This window comes from Caretta caretta, chromosome 3 (assembly GCF_965140235.1).
Source record: "Caretta caretta isolate rCarCar2 chromosome 3, rCarCar1.hap1, whole genome shotgun sequence".
In the NCBI taxonomy this organism is placed as follows: Eukaryota; Metazoa; Chordata; order Testudines; family Cheloniidae; genus Caretta; species Caretta caretta.
This window is the reverse complement of record NC_134208.1, coordinates 157105859-157120309: the sequence shown is the minus strand read 5'-3', so window position 1 is coordinate 157120309 and position 14451 is coordinate 157105859. Positions and strand designations below refer to the sequence as shown.

At 45.4% G+C, this 14451-nt stretch overlaps 1 protein-coding gene across 2 annotated transcripts in view; it reads right to left on the bottom strand.

Moving 5' to 3' along the window:
• LCLAT1 (lysocardiolipin acyltransferase 1) overlaps nucleotides 1-3908 on the bottom strand; it is a 205422-nt gene extending 201514 nt beyond the window's left edge. For both annotated transcript variants that reach the window (XM_048843402.2, XM_048843401.2), the window contains exon 1: nucleotides 3712-3908. The gene's annotated coding sequence lies outside the window, so the exon portion shown is untranslated. The remainder of the gene's footprint in view (nucleotides 1-3711) is intronic.
• Nucleotides 3909-14451: the final 10543 nt, after the last annotated feature.

Here is a 14451-nt window from a genome sequence, read left to right as displayed (position 1 = left end):
TGCCTGATTGAATACTTCCAGTTCCAAACGAGGCGTGTAGTTGACCAGTCAGATCGTAATTCTGGTGTTCGTAACTCTGAGGTTCTACTGTAGGTTTTCCTATAAAGAGTTCAATTTGCCCTGATAGGAGAGAGGTTGTGGCCTTTTTTGTTTTTTTATAATGTAGAAAAAAAGATTTTCCCTACCCCAAAAAAAACACTAAGCAAGTGCACAGTGAACGAGTTTTTACTCATAGGTACCATGAGAGAACTGTGAGCAGTGGCTACTTATCCAGAAACAACAGTGCATCTGGTCACCTTTGGAATATTTTATTCATGATTCTTAGGGCTAGAAACTTGTTTTTCAATGAAGGCTTACATTGATGGCTTATTCTCAAATTTTCCCACACCATCATTGGTGTGCAGACTTTTTTCAAGACCTGCCAAATCATTTAGAAGACAAAACTAAAACATTTTATGGACCCAATACTATGGTTCCACATTTATGGCGGCAACTGGGATGTTATGAGTCCTACCCCTCCGCTGCATACACACAAACACAAGGTCCATTGTCATCAGTAGGACTTTGATTTTATCAGGTAAAATCTCTAAAGATATTCTTGCCGAGCATCTCAAGCTTCTCTTAGCTCCTAACACTGAGCAGACTGTGCATGCACCATCCCTACACAGTAACGGACTAAGTCATCTCCAGCCCAGGGCTAATGCTGGACTTTCCTTGACCAGGATAGAGATGGACAGTGGAACTGATGCTCAGTTCCTTACCCCTTTCCCCCCAACCTCCCACCCGCAGTGTCCAGACAGCATAGAAGAAGCAAATCACAGAGTTTAATACAGAATACATAAAAGTCAGATAGCGGGAGGGCGATAGCAAATTGAGAAAAGAAGTCTCTTGAGACTTCGGGGGTGGGGAGAGAAACAGGGACTAGCCGGGCAAGGACACTGGAAAGGAGGAGGCAATAAGGAGTAGGAAGGGAAACCAAGAAGAGGCTGGGACTAAGAGCTGTGAGGGGAATCGGGGTGGAAGGAACACAGTAGGAACCAGAGATGGAGAGGCATTTGGACTAGGAACCAGCATAGGGGAACAGGGGTGGGAGAATCTTTAATTACCTGATCACATACTTACTGCCCCCCACGGGACCCCTATCTCATTCAGTGCACAGGATGGACCTTCTCTGAGGATAAATCAGTCTCCTTCACTACACCCTGATCTCTAGGCCCTCAGTCTCATATATTGCATAAGCTGGAATGTATGTGCTATTTGTTCAACTGGAGCAGATGGGTCTAGGCCCAACCATAAGTAAAGGCCTGCCCCCTCAATTAAGAGGGAGGAACCACTGTGCCCAAGCCACGATTTATTTCTTAGGACAACAAGAGAAAAAATAGGATCAGGACGGAAAGTCATACGGTAAACATCAGGGATCCAGAGGGAGACACCAAGCAGAGAAGCCCAGACAGCGCCCACTGCCCCTCAAAGGCATTCAAGGAGTCAGTGGACACTGCCCGGACAAACTCTGCTTGGAGACGTGAGCAGAAACAGGCTCTGCAGTCACAGAGTATCCCCCTCTCCCCGTCCAGGTTTCCTCCTCCTGGAGTGCTGGATGACCATCTTGGTTAGTGCCCGGAGAAGCCTGACGAGGAGTTCCCACAATTTTGTAGGGCCACAGCTAGGGTGCGAATATGAGCTGTTGGAAGGTTTGCAGTGAATGAGGCAGGAGACTGCAGGAACAGAAAGGACAGTCTCATAGGTAAGCCAATTGAATAATGCACTGGAGAACTAGAGTCTAACCCTTTCTGTGACAGAGTTCCTATGTGATGATGGGCAAGTTTCTCAAACCAAACTTTTCACAGGTAGTCACTAACTGTTGTAGCTCATTTTCTGGATGCCTAACATGAGACACTAGTGTCTGATTTGCACAAGTGCTGAGCACTCACAGAAGCAACTGAAGTTAATTAGTGGTGTGCTTTGAACATTAAGTGCTATATAATGCTCAGTGTTAGGAAAAAGTCAAGTCCTGGGTATCTCAAATCCGGTACTCAAAAGGAGTGGAAACTTTTCACCTTAATCTCTGTGCCTCAGCTCCCCACCTATAAAACAGGGATAATACTACCCCATCCTCACAGAGGAGTTGTGACAATGAATTCATTAATGTTTGTGAATCACTCAGATACTACAGTGACAAACACCACAGAAGAGCCGACAAGGAAATTAATTGAGTCTCCAGAGCAGGATTTGGATGAAGCACAGTGAATAAGGCTTCAGGCCACACACTGAACAGTGAAGTTAAAACAAAATATTCAGTTGCTGCTCACTGAATAAGGACCTTCCATCCTGTGCACAGTATAAGGGAGGGGTCCTGTGGAAAAAATAGTATGTGATCATGTAATTAAAACTGTATCGTAAGACATATGCACAAGGGGGGCTGAATTAAAGTTGCACATTAATACTGGCATTTCCTAACTTCTGAGTGATTGACTTTGCAACCTTAACAACATTTTCAACAGTTTTTATGTGTTTAACAGAAGTAGCTGTTTTAAATGCCTTATTTGTTTTGGGACCAGATTAGCACTCCTCACACACAAAAACCCAGTCAGTGGAGATTTCACAAGTGAGCAGAACTAAATGGATAACTGTCGTAATATTCAAGAAATTTTTCTCTTCCGTGTCGGTATGTGTAAGGCAACACAAATGTGGGAAACTGTAACTCATCTCTATATATACTGTAAATCATAATCAGTGCTTTTAATTCATTTGGAAGAAGAGACGTTATAAAAAAAGATTGTAAACCTAAAACTTCAATTTATTCCTATAAACTACAGTCAGAAATAAGAATATTAAAATGAAAGGGTTTTTTTTTTAATTTCATAAATATAAACTGTATCCCCATTTAATGTCAAGCTCTCTCCTTCAACATTCCTTCATTTGGTGTCTCTGTGGGTTTCAGCCTTCCTAAAGAGAATGTGCCTAAAGGAAAATATGTCTGCAGATAAGAGAATTAAGTAGACAGTAATTATAAATTAATAGATGAAAACTAAGAGGATAAAAAGAATCAAGTACCAGGGGAAATCTGGATGATAGGACATATGACTAAAATACTAAGGAAACAAATAAACTCAGCAATTAGACACCTACCTGGAAATACATTCTCTGATACTAAAGTTTGTCTGCTTATCACAGACAAACTGCTTACTGCTGTACAAAACACAGAAGTACCAGCCCCTTATTCTACTAAATTTACAAAAACCGCAAAAACTCAACCTACCACAGAGATTTAGCATGGGGTCCAAAAAGTTTTAAGAGTTTATTATAAAAACCCAGGCTGCGTAAAAACTGACGACAAAACCAGCAGTGAATACACAGTAAGACTGTCTAGATCAAGCCTCCCGCCACGGAGCCCAACTCCAGAGAGCTGTTTCCCCAGGGCAACAACACCCGCGAGTCACTCGGGCGCCCGCCAAGAGCATGCCAGGCGCGCGGCCGAATAAAGCCTGCAGCGGAGGCCAGCCGGGCCCGGGGAGACGAGCACCCGGGGGCCGGGCGCGGGGGTCTCCCGCTAGGTGTGTCAGTGTCCGCGGCGCAGCGGGACCGGGGGCGGAGCAGACGTGCCAGACCACGCAGCAGCGGGACCCCGCGAAGCGGCGCCGCTCTGGGAGCAGGGGCAGCGAGGAACGCCCCGCAGCACCGGCCCCAATTCCGGGCGGGGCGCTCCCTTACCTGCGCCGCGGCAGCGGGAGGAGGCCGCAGCCCCCGGGGCTCCCCGCCCCCTTCACACCCTCGCAGCCGGAGGCTCAACCCCTCATGGAGCCGGGGGCCTGGTGACAGCGGCCGGGCCGCCGCGGTGCGGGGGAGACAAGCCAGGCCGCCGCCATCTTCCACGAGATCACCCCTGACCTCCGACCTCTTCCCAAAGGTCACTTCCGGGTCACTTGTGCCAGATGTGGTCTTCCACTTTCCCTGCTTAAAGGGACAGCGCCCAGCTCGGGGGCCAGGCGGTCACCCACCGCGTGTTGCTAACACCCAAGTGCTGACACATGCCGAGCCTGGCCCTCCCCTCCCGGCCCCCGCAACAGACCTGGGCCTGGCTTAAAAGCCATCAAGAGACTTGTCAGAAACAACACTCCGGGGGCTGTTTATATTTGCCTTTGGGGGCCTTGGGGCGGGGAGGAGGGAGGGTGGTCACCGTTTCCTGCTTTTCTCCACAACCATCACGGGCTCCACCCGTATTTATTTTACATGCAAGTTGCGAGTCTCACGTCATCCCCTGACTCCAGACGGTGGGGCTTTAGGAAAATCACCCAACGCCGCAAGACTCCCCCTCAAATCACAAGAGTTGGCAATGCAGCCTCAGTATAAAAAACGGAGACACTGGTAGTGCCAGGGGATAGATTTCTATGGGCACGGGGGAGGAGGGGAGAGAAAAGTGTTGCCTTTCTTTCCACTCAGCAGAATGGCACATTCAGACCCAAACTTCCCTGCCATGCTGTGGATTTGATGGTCCAAACAAGCCCAGGTTTATGGATTTGGATGGCAGGGCCCAGATGCTCAGAGGCTTTTAGGTTCATAGATGCCAACCGGGCAGCCCTGCGGATCAACTCATCCCCCTCCACTCCCAGCCCTCCCGCCCACCAGTGGGCCCCACTAATCTGCAGCTCCTCCCAGCACCTCCTGCCCCCCGCGATCAGCTGATCAGCAGAGGGGAAGAGGTGCTGGGGAGAGGGGGAGGAGCAGGGGCAGGAAGAGGCAGGGGAGGGGACAAGAAGGGGCAGGGGGTGGAGTGGGGCAGGGTAGGGATCAAGCAGCCCTCAGGGAACTGGGGAACTCGGCGCCTCTGTTTAGGTTCCTAACTTCCACTGAAATAAATGGAAGTTAGGAGCCTAAATACCTTTGAGGATCTGGGCCTATGAGAGTTCTGTGAGGATATTAGGATGGCAACCCCAAGACACCAAGGGGGTGATTGCCCTTGAAATGTATATGCATTCTGAATGTTACCTATGTAGAGGGGAGGTAAGTCAATTTACTCACCAATTCTATGCTACAGAATTCCTCTGTCTGACAAAGTAATTGCACAGACCATGAATTCCTATCTGTGCAAGAGGCCGCAGATGGATTTTCTATAGGGATCACATACTAAAAGTAGATATTATTTAACAGGAGAATTCACTTTCTTTTTTTTCTTAGGAATCCAATACCAGTCTTTACCGTAAGACTATTACAAACGCACGCACGCGCACACACACACAATGATTTCAAATTCCTTTTTATGAACAATAGTACAAAAGATAACCTATTACAGCACAGCCATTACAATACACCCTAACTAGACTAACATCACTAACTAAAGATTTGTTATTTTCCTTTAAAATGAAGACCATAACACAGTGCCTAAACCTCCAAATATATACAACACCTTACAAAATAAATATATAGAGATTGGGATTTCTGACAATCGGAGATCTTCTGCTTTCACATAGGGTCGCCTTGGATATTATATTGACAATTAAATAAAACATTTAGTTGTATTACATAGCCAGTTGTTTCAGCATCCTTACTACTGAGCACAGACACAACTTCAAATAAGAAAGAAAAGAAAACTTGACAAATAGTGTAGCCGTTAGGCTCACACACATCTTTGGCGCAATGATGCAGTGCACCTCCTGAAAATATTTGGCCTTCGGTCTGTGGTTCCTCCTTTATGGTGTGTGTGTATGTCGTCCCCTCCCCCACCAGTCTCAATCTTACTGACTTCTGTAAAATTATAGCAAATCTTACTGAGATCCAACTCACAGATTCAGCCTGGGTTACCCCCGGAAGCATTAGGGCAGCTAAGCCTCCCCAAATGGGGCAAGAAATGTCAGATGCAGCACACCTCCCTTTGGAAGTATGCTGGACCACCGCCTTTGGAGCGCTGCTGACGGAAGCTCCCAAGAAGGTGGGGAGCCACCGGCACCCAGACCATGGCCCTGCCCGTGCTCCACCCCGAGGCCCACCTCCCTCTCTGCCTTTTCCCCCAAGACCCAAGCTGAAGGGGAACCCGATAATAGTATTCAGTTATGTAAAGGGCTGTTATAAAGAGGATGGTGATTACTTGTTCTCCGTGTCCACTCAAGATATGACAAGAATTAATAGGCTTAATCTGCAGCAAGGGAAATTTAGGTTAGATATTAAAAGCTTTCTAACTATACGGATAGTTAAGTCCCAAATAGGCTTCTAAGGGAGGTTGTGGAATCTCCATTATTGGAGGCTTTTAAGAACAGGTTGGACAAACACCTTTCAGGGATGTTCTAGGTTTACTTGGTCCTGCCTTAGCACAGAGGGCTGGACTTGATGACTTCTCAAGGTCCCTTCCCGCCCTACATTTCTATGATTCTATGGTTCAATGGTCCTGAGGCAGGATTTGGGCCAACATGTGGAGCCCACCCTGCAGGTACAACCTTCCAACAACAAATTAGCATGTGGATAGGAGCCATACTGCTAGGAAGCAGGGACATACCCATAGAAAGCCCAGAACATACACTGAGCTCCATCTCTGTAAATAGGACTCCGTACCCCTAGCAGACTTGTGAAAATCTCAGGGGATCCATAAAATTGGTAGGCTAAATATTACCTTTTCCTTCTTTTTTTACCACCCTTCTTTCCCCACCAGAAGCATTTAGAGGAAATTCTGTAAAGGGAATTTTGCAGAGTTTCCTGGTCCCCATGCAGGCCAATGTGGTTATGGGAGTGATGATGATGATGATGCAGGTATTTCCATGGTGGGGTATGATCTAGATCTCCATTAGGAACTACAGTTCAGATTTATGCTTCAGTGGTGATTCTATAAACAGTGAGAAAATGGTGTCAAAAAGCCTTACTAAAACCAAGATATTAGGAACAGGCTTCTAAGGGAAGTTGTGGAATCCCCATCATTGTCCAACCTTTTCTTAAAAAGCCTCCAAACACCTGTCAGGGATGGTCTAGGTTTACTTGGTGCAGGGGGCTGGACTTGACCTTCCAGGTCTCTTCCAGCCCTACATTTCTGTTATTCTATATATCACGTCTACTCCTCCCTCCCTCACCCCACCCCACCCCACCCCACCCATCCACCAGGCCAGTAGCTCTATCAAAGAGGAAAATTAGGTTGGCTTGGCATGATTTGTTCAACAGCTCCATTCCGGCTATTCCTTATAACCCTATTATCCTCTAAGTTCTTACAAATAGATTGTTTTATAATTTGTACCAGAATCTTTCCAGGTATCAAAGTTAGGCTGACGGGTCTAGAATACTCCAGGTCCTCTTTGTTCCCCTTTTTAAACATAGGTACTGTTTGCCCTTCTCCAGTCCTCTGGGACCTCACTCAATCTCCAGGAGTTCTTGAAGACAGTTGCTAATAGTTCTGAGATTGCTTCATCTAGTTTCTGAAGTACCCTAGGATGCATTTAAATCAGCCCCTGACGACTTGAGTACATCTATCTTATCTAAATATTCTTTAACTTGTTCTTTTCCTATTTGGCAAAATATGAGGAGATGAATCACATAGGTACTCAGGTGTCCTTGAAAAGTGAGTATGTCCCTTTTTTAAAGCCTGTCTCACAGTTCCCATCTCTACCTCCCCACCACCACCACCATCACTCCCTCCCTCCCAAATAAGCTACATTCCATATTTTCCACCGCATCTGGAAACAGTTTTCTTCACTAAGGGAATCACCTGATTTTTATTATCATCCCATTAAAAACAAGTACGTTTCTATAGTTTTTCATTGGGATCCTCAAACTTTATGGGCTTTGGTTTAAGGCTGAAAAGAAAATGGAACCAGTCTGGTTTCCATAAGCCTGCCAATGTAAGAAAAAGTATTGGGAATTAATAACCCTCCCTCCTCCTCATACTTTCTTTAAATTAGTTTTCAGCTAAAACGGATGGGGACCATGATTAATCAAGCCCCATAGTGCTGTATTGCGGGGGTAGGGAAAGCCTACTACTATTAGGCATGGATTCTTCCATAAAATAGTCTGTCAAGTATAAAAGAAATATAAAAATCATCATATAATGATTTCCACTGCCATTAGTATTTTAAAACAAAGTACTGGAGATGGTTATTCTTAACTTTCCCTGAAACTGCCAAAACTTTCAGATTTTAATGTACTGACCTTTAGTGCCTTTCTTTGTCCTGTGACTTAATTAACCTTCATTTATTCCTTCCATCCATCCATATTTATGTTACAAAATTAATAAATCTAGTAAAATCCAAGCAACTTGATCTAGGTTGCTGAGAGAATGTGGGTAAGTTACGTCACTTCTTTGGGCTCCAGCTTCCTCATCTGTAAAACTGGGATATTGCTACATCCCTTCTTTTGTAAAGCATTCTGAGATCTACAGATGACAATGCGGAAGTTCATATTAGTTTTGTTTACTAGTAACTGGACATTCTAGGAATTTCAGCCAAAAAAAGGGAATGGTTGGAATTCCATCTCTACTCATTTTGTGTAGGAATGCTGCACTTTTTACGACAAAATACCCATTTGAAGTCTCGGAATGCTTTCAGAGCTGATAAAAAGTCCTACCCTACACAACCACAACTCTTCCTTCCCCTGCCTGTCTTCTCTTCTCTTTACGTTCGCTCCTCCACTCTGGCAACAATGCCTGCCTCTTCAGCTTCTCACACAACCTTTCTAAATTGTAATGCCACTACCCTCCTCTTGAAGACCTCTCTGCCAAGCAACAGTGTTTGGTTGTGTGTCAGTCAAGGCTGGTTTACTAGATCAGCAGCATCTGGCGGAGCACACGGGGACCTCTTAGCAGTTTTGAAAATTCTGATTGAGTGGCCCGCCCCTTAACCATGCTCCAGACCTGCCTTCTGGGAGCACTTAGTCCTCACATTTCTCAAGAGACTGGGGCATGACTAACAAGCTGTTCTGAAAATCCTAAGTGCCTAACCATGAGCTGAGCCTCAGTTGGAGCACTCAGCAGGCCACTTATGCACACACAGACTTCTGAAAATTCCCACATAAGTGACTGTTCCTAAGATACACAGGGCCTGATTTTGCAAGGCACTGGGTGCCCTCATCTCCCTCTCAAATCACAGGGAGTTGTGGATGCTCAGCATCAATCAAGAGATGCTCGGTGCCTCACTGCTCAGAATCAGAGTCACAGTAGGATAGTGGCAGAGGTGGGAATGCCACCCAAGAGCCTGGACACCATTAGATCTTATTGTCCCTTCAGTGTCTGTTTATTGCCGAGTTAAATGCAATGTCTATTTATTGTGTAAATAAGAGTGAGAGGATGACAAACTGCAGTATTAGAAGTGGTAGAGAGAAATAGCTAGGGGAAGAAGTGGTATATACAGAATGACTTCAAAGGCACATACACTTCAGATTAAAATGCAAGTGTCAACCATTGATTACACAGGTGACTAATTATAGGCCTCCTGGGCAGGTTCAAATGTGCACCTATGGCAGACAAACTCTGCCTATAAAAAGTCAGGAACATTAAACAGTGTGAGAAATTCATTATCTAGAAATTATATTCACTTTGCATGTAAGGGAGGGAGGAGTGGGGACATTTATAATCCATATCTAAGTATTATTTTTCGTGTTTGTTAGGCAGGGAAGGTCACAGATCATCATGGGCCTGATTTGGAGTGACACTGGGTGAAAGTACTTAGGCTCTCTCAGGATCAAGCCTGTAGGACAAAACAGATCCCTGCTCCCATGGGTTAATAAATCTCTCAGAAATTGATTGCCAAGTTACTGTGTTGCTTTATGATCACAACTGTAACATCTTAACAATTGTGGCCTCTGAACACAAGGCTGGGAGCCAAGATTTCTCATGTGCTAACCCATGCTCTGCCACTTACCCATTGCATATCCTTGGCCAAATAACTGCATGATTGTGTGTCTCCATTTTCTGATCTGTGAAATGGAAACACAACCATCCAGGTACCTGATAGGAGTGGTGTCAGGATTAGTTGATGTTCATAATGTAGCTGGAAAATGTAAGGTATTATAAATGTCTTCTTATTAGAGGGCCAAATCCAAAGGTCTTGACTTGGCAAACTCCTACTGAAATCAGGATTTTGTCCATAATTGAGAGGAAAACAATTTGTCCAGGAAGATTTAAAATAACTTCTTGCTCTGTCTATCATCCTTATGGATCCCAAAGAAATGTCACACAGTTTGTATAGGTATTGCTTTATCCACCACATTGAAATGCCACCTCTGAGGTAGAACATGGCAGATTTTTAACAATTTACAGTAGCACTTTGTTACAGAAAATGAAGTAGAATGTCATATCCAATTGAAAAAGCAGGGCATGTAGGTAAGCACCTAGATGCCTTGTAAATGTATGGTGCTAATTCTAAATAATTTTAAAACTTATTAGCTTCCAATAATATGAATTAGTGCAGCTGTTGCGTTAGAAACCAAAATATCTACTCCGAAATTATATATGCATTTGTAATACCCCTATGGTTTCTGTGAAAATGGAAAGTACAATTTCTACAGCCAAAGACAACAGCGAGGGCAAGAAAAGAATTTTCGGTATTCAGCAAAAAGGAAGGATCCAACTGACTGGAAATGCATGCATAATTCAAATCGCTTTGTTGCAATAATATTAAGGTACTGGCTTCACCCCACAAATGGAAAGCTGTTTGGAGCTGAAGGGAAGCTTTAGATCTGTTCAAAGGTTAACAAATTAATGGCCTGAATCTAGGTTTAATTTTTAATAAATACATAAATAGAGCATGGTGGGGAGGGCATGTTTACTGTACACTGAAAAAAAATATTCCATGAAAACTTCTTTGGGAGGGATTTAAAAATGATCCTGAATTGCAAATTGGGCTAGCCCATGATAAATCATAAGTGAAATGGGCCACAAATAAAAAATGAAATTGACTTCTGTAGCTTCACCATCCACACATGAAAAAAACCTAACAAATAGCCTGGAAAGTATATTAGAATGATGCCCTTAGTAGCACAGGGAAGGAGAGTTTTTACACTAGAACTATTGTGTGTTTAGGTGGCACAGCGTTACAGCTTATCAAAGGGGTGAAAGGGGCAGCTGGTTTGTATAATTTTTGATGGTGCCCAGAACAGGTCCAAGTCCCGCCCCCACACACCTGCCTTGTAAGCCAATATATATATTTTAAAATAATGTAAAAATGTGAGGGCTCTGGGGTGGGGCTGGTGATGAGGGGTTTGGGATGTGGGATGGGCTCAGGCAGAGGGTTGGGGTGCAGGGATGAGGGCTGTGGGGTGGGGCTGAGGATCAGGGGTTCACGATGCAGGAGGGGGCTCAGGGCTGGGGCAGAGGGTTAGGGTGCGGGGGGGATGATGGCTCTGGCTGGGGCTGGGGTTGAGGGGTTTGGGGTGTGGGAGGGGCTCAGGACTAGGGCAGAGGGTTGAGGTCCGGGGGGTGAGGGCTCTGGCTGGGGGTGCGGGCTCTGGGGTGGGGCGGGGTTAGGGATGAGGCATTTGGAGTCCAGGCAGGCTGCCCCAGGGCTGGGGCCAGAGAGGAGGACTCCCCCCAGGCCTCTCCCCACCAGCAGCAGTGAGCTCTGAGAGAGGGGACCCCCTGTACCCCCTTGGCAGCACACTCACCTCACACCACTGTCACTGCACGTGCTCCTAGGGCCCCTTTCAGGTCCAGGAAGCCCCCTCGCCTCCCCTGTGGTGGGTGCTGGTGGGGCGAGCTGCCATCACATGTGTGCCTCCTCCCCTGCTGCTGCCCCTCACTGTAGCCTCACTGGGGGTGGGGCTGCCCCTTGCCCTTGTGGGGCAGGAGCGGTGACTGCAGGGGGAGGGGGCTGTGCTGGTGGAAGGTCCCACTGGAAAAGGGAATGGCCTGAGGTGGAAGGGCAGGGGCAGGGTCAGCCTGCCCTGGCACTAGTGGATGGGGGGCAATAGGACCCTGCGGTGGCAGTTGATGAGGGGAGCCAGCAGAGTGGAGGCAGCAGGAGCTGCAGGGGAGAGGCAGGGATGCTCTGGGGCCCCGGGGGGGCAGCAAGTGGGGGCCGGGGGACACTCGGGGGAGGTGCGTGAGGCGGCAGGCAGGGTAGGGGGAGAGACCTGGTCCCAAACATTGGTGGAGCTGGACTCCTGGGCCCTGACTATTGCTGGAGCCTGGGCACCACAGGCCCATATAACTCGCCGCCCCTGGGGTGAAACCTGAGAGCCTCAGATAGAGGACCATTCTAGCTGCAGTGTAAAGTTGCTAGCCAGGGTGAATTAACATGTTGCCCCTTGAAGGTTAGGCAGGGAAGGTCACAGATCATCATGGGCCTGATTTGGAGTGACACTGGGTGAAAGTGCTTAGGCTCTCTCAGGATCAAGCCTGTAGGACAAAACAGATCCCTGCTCCCATGGGTTAATAAATCTCTCCAATTGATTGATTACCAAGTTACTGTGTTGTTTTATGATCACAACTGTAACATCTTAACAATTGTGGCCTCTGAACACAAGGCTGGGAGCCAAGATTTCTCATGTGCTAACCCATGCTCTGCCACTTACCCATTGCATATCCTTGGCCAAATAATTGCATGATTGTGCATCTCCATTTCTGATCTGTGAAATGGAAACACAACCATCTAGGTACCTGATAGGAGTGGTGTCAGGATTAGTTGATGTTCATAACGTAGCTGGAAAATGTAAGGTATTATAAATGTCTTCTTATTAGAGGGCCAAATCCAAAGGTCCTGACTGAAGGTTTCCACTGCCTCCCCTTTCTCCATTATGTTAAATTAAATCTTGGGAGAAATCGTTGCCCTAATGAAGTAATGGGAGTTTTGCTACTGATTTCTGCGGAACCAGAATTTCACTCCTTGTTTTCACCTTCAAGGACTCACATAATTCTGCCCCTGCACCTTTTCCTCCAAACTAGTCTTTTTTTATTTTATTTTATTTTTGTCACCACCTGCTATCCCTACCTCTGGCTTTGCCAAAGAAATCAAAGATGTAAAGATGTGCCTGTGACCTGTTTCCCCCAAAGGCATCTCTGTGCCTGTTTTATACTGTCCCCTATATGTGAAACACTCTCTGTACTTTGGTCTATGAAGCCACTCTCCTCACCTTTTTAAATAGGTCTTCCTGAAAACCTTCCTGAAAACTCACCTTTTCCATGATGCCCACAATACAAAGCAGTAATATTCTCTACCCTTCTTATGTTATACATTTCAAAACAAAAGTAGTAACTAATCTCCCAGGATGTGCAAACTGAGTTATCAAATTATTGTGTTCTTCCATCCTATCTATAACATAAATAACCAACATTTATTTAACCAGTTTGGAGACATCAGAACTGACTCAAAGACATCAGCACAGCAGTAAGTAAAAAGCCATCATTGATTCAAAACAGGGAAGGCCATGACCATCCTTACTGTGCTGGAAGCCTCCACTAATGTAATCTGGTATAATCTTTCTGGTGCCAATAAGGAAGGTGCATATCTCTGGAGACACTAAAGATTGTTGTTCACTAGACCATGCATAGGAACAAACAATAAAATCCACTGTTTGTTGTACAACAGATCCAGTGACTGAAACGGGTGGGATAATGAATACACCAGAGTCTGAGAGCAATATGAGTCTAGTGCTTCTGCTGTCAGATTACAAAGGTATCTTCAGGTATACATGTGAGAGGCAGTACAATAAAATAACTGATCATTTATTTAACTGCCCCCCACACGCACACACGCACACACGCACATCTGTTAAGACAATATGGCTTAATTCAGGAATGTTTATTTGAATTGGTTCCGATTAGACTCTCAGCAAGGGCACTAAAATCCTGCACTGCCTTTTTTTAAAATAGTACAAAGACTTTACACTGCAGCCCTCTCTGGTCATTTTAAATCTGTCTCTCTCCTGTTTCAAATACTAAGAAATTCCATTTGTCATGAATCATAGAACTCTGAAGTGGAAAAGACCTATTAAGTCCTCCATGCCATCTCCCAGGCAATGCAGGATTGCTCCTCCAGTATATACATATTTTTAATGTTTTGTCCAGTCAGTTTTGAAAGGCAAAATTACAAAAGGGCTTCAAATCCAGTCTTCAAACTTGCACACACAAATGCATAGCAATTAGACTTCTAACTACTCCTTACAAAAGGCATGCCCATGATAGAATGTGCAAATGCAAAGGGTCAGGACACACAACAATTTGCAGATGCAAGTTTTGAGGCAGTTTGTTTAGTTTTTAAGTTTGATTCTCAGGTCTCCTATTGTGGGGCTTCCAACAGTCCTTTTAGGAGAATATTCGCGATTAGGTTACACCATTAGAAAATTACTGGTGGTCATATGGGAACAGTATAAAACCATTTCTGTGATTCATCATTTCTCCTCTAAATAATTGGCTGTGAGAGTGAGAACAAAAAAGTGTGAGAAGAGAGTTAATTTGGTTACAGAATAAATGGATCCATTATAATGAAATAGTCACTTTACATTTCATGGCTCAGGATCCCAAAGAGCTTTACAAATGATGGGCCAAAT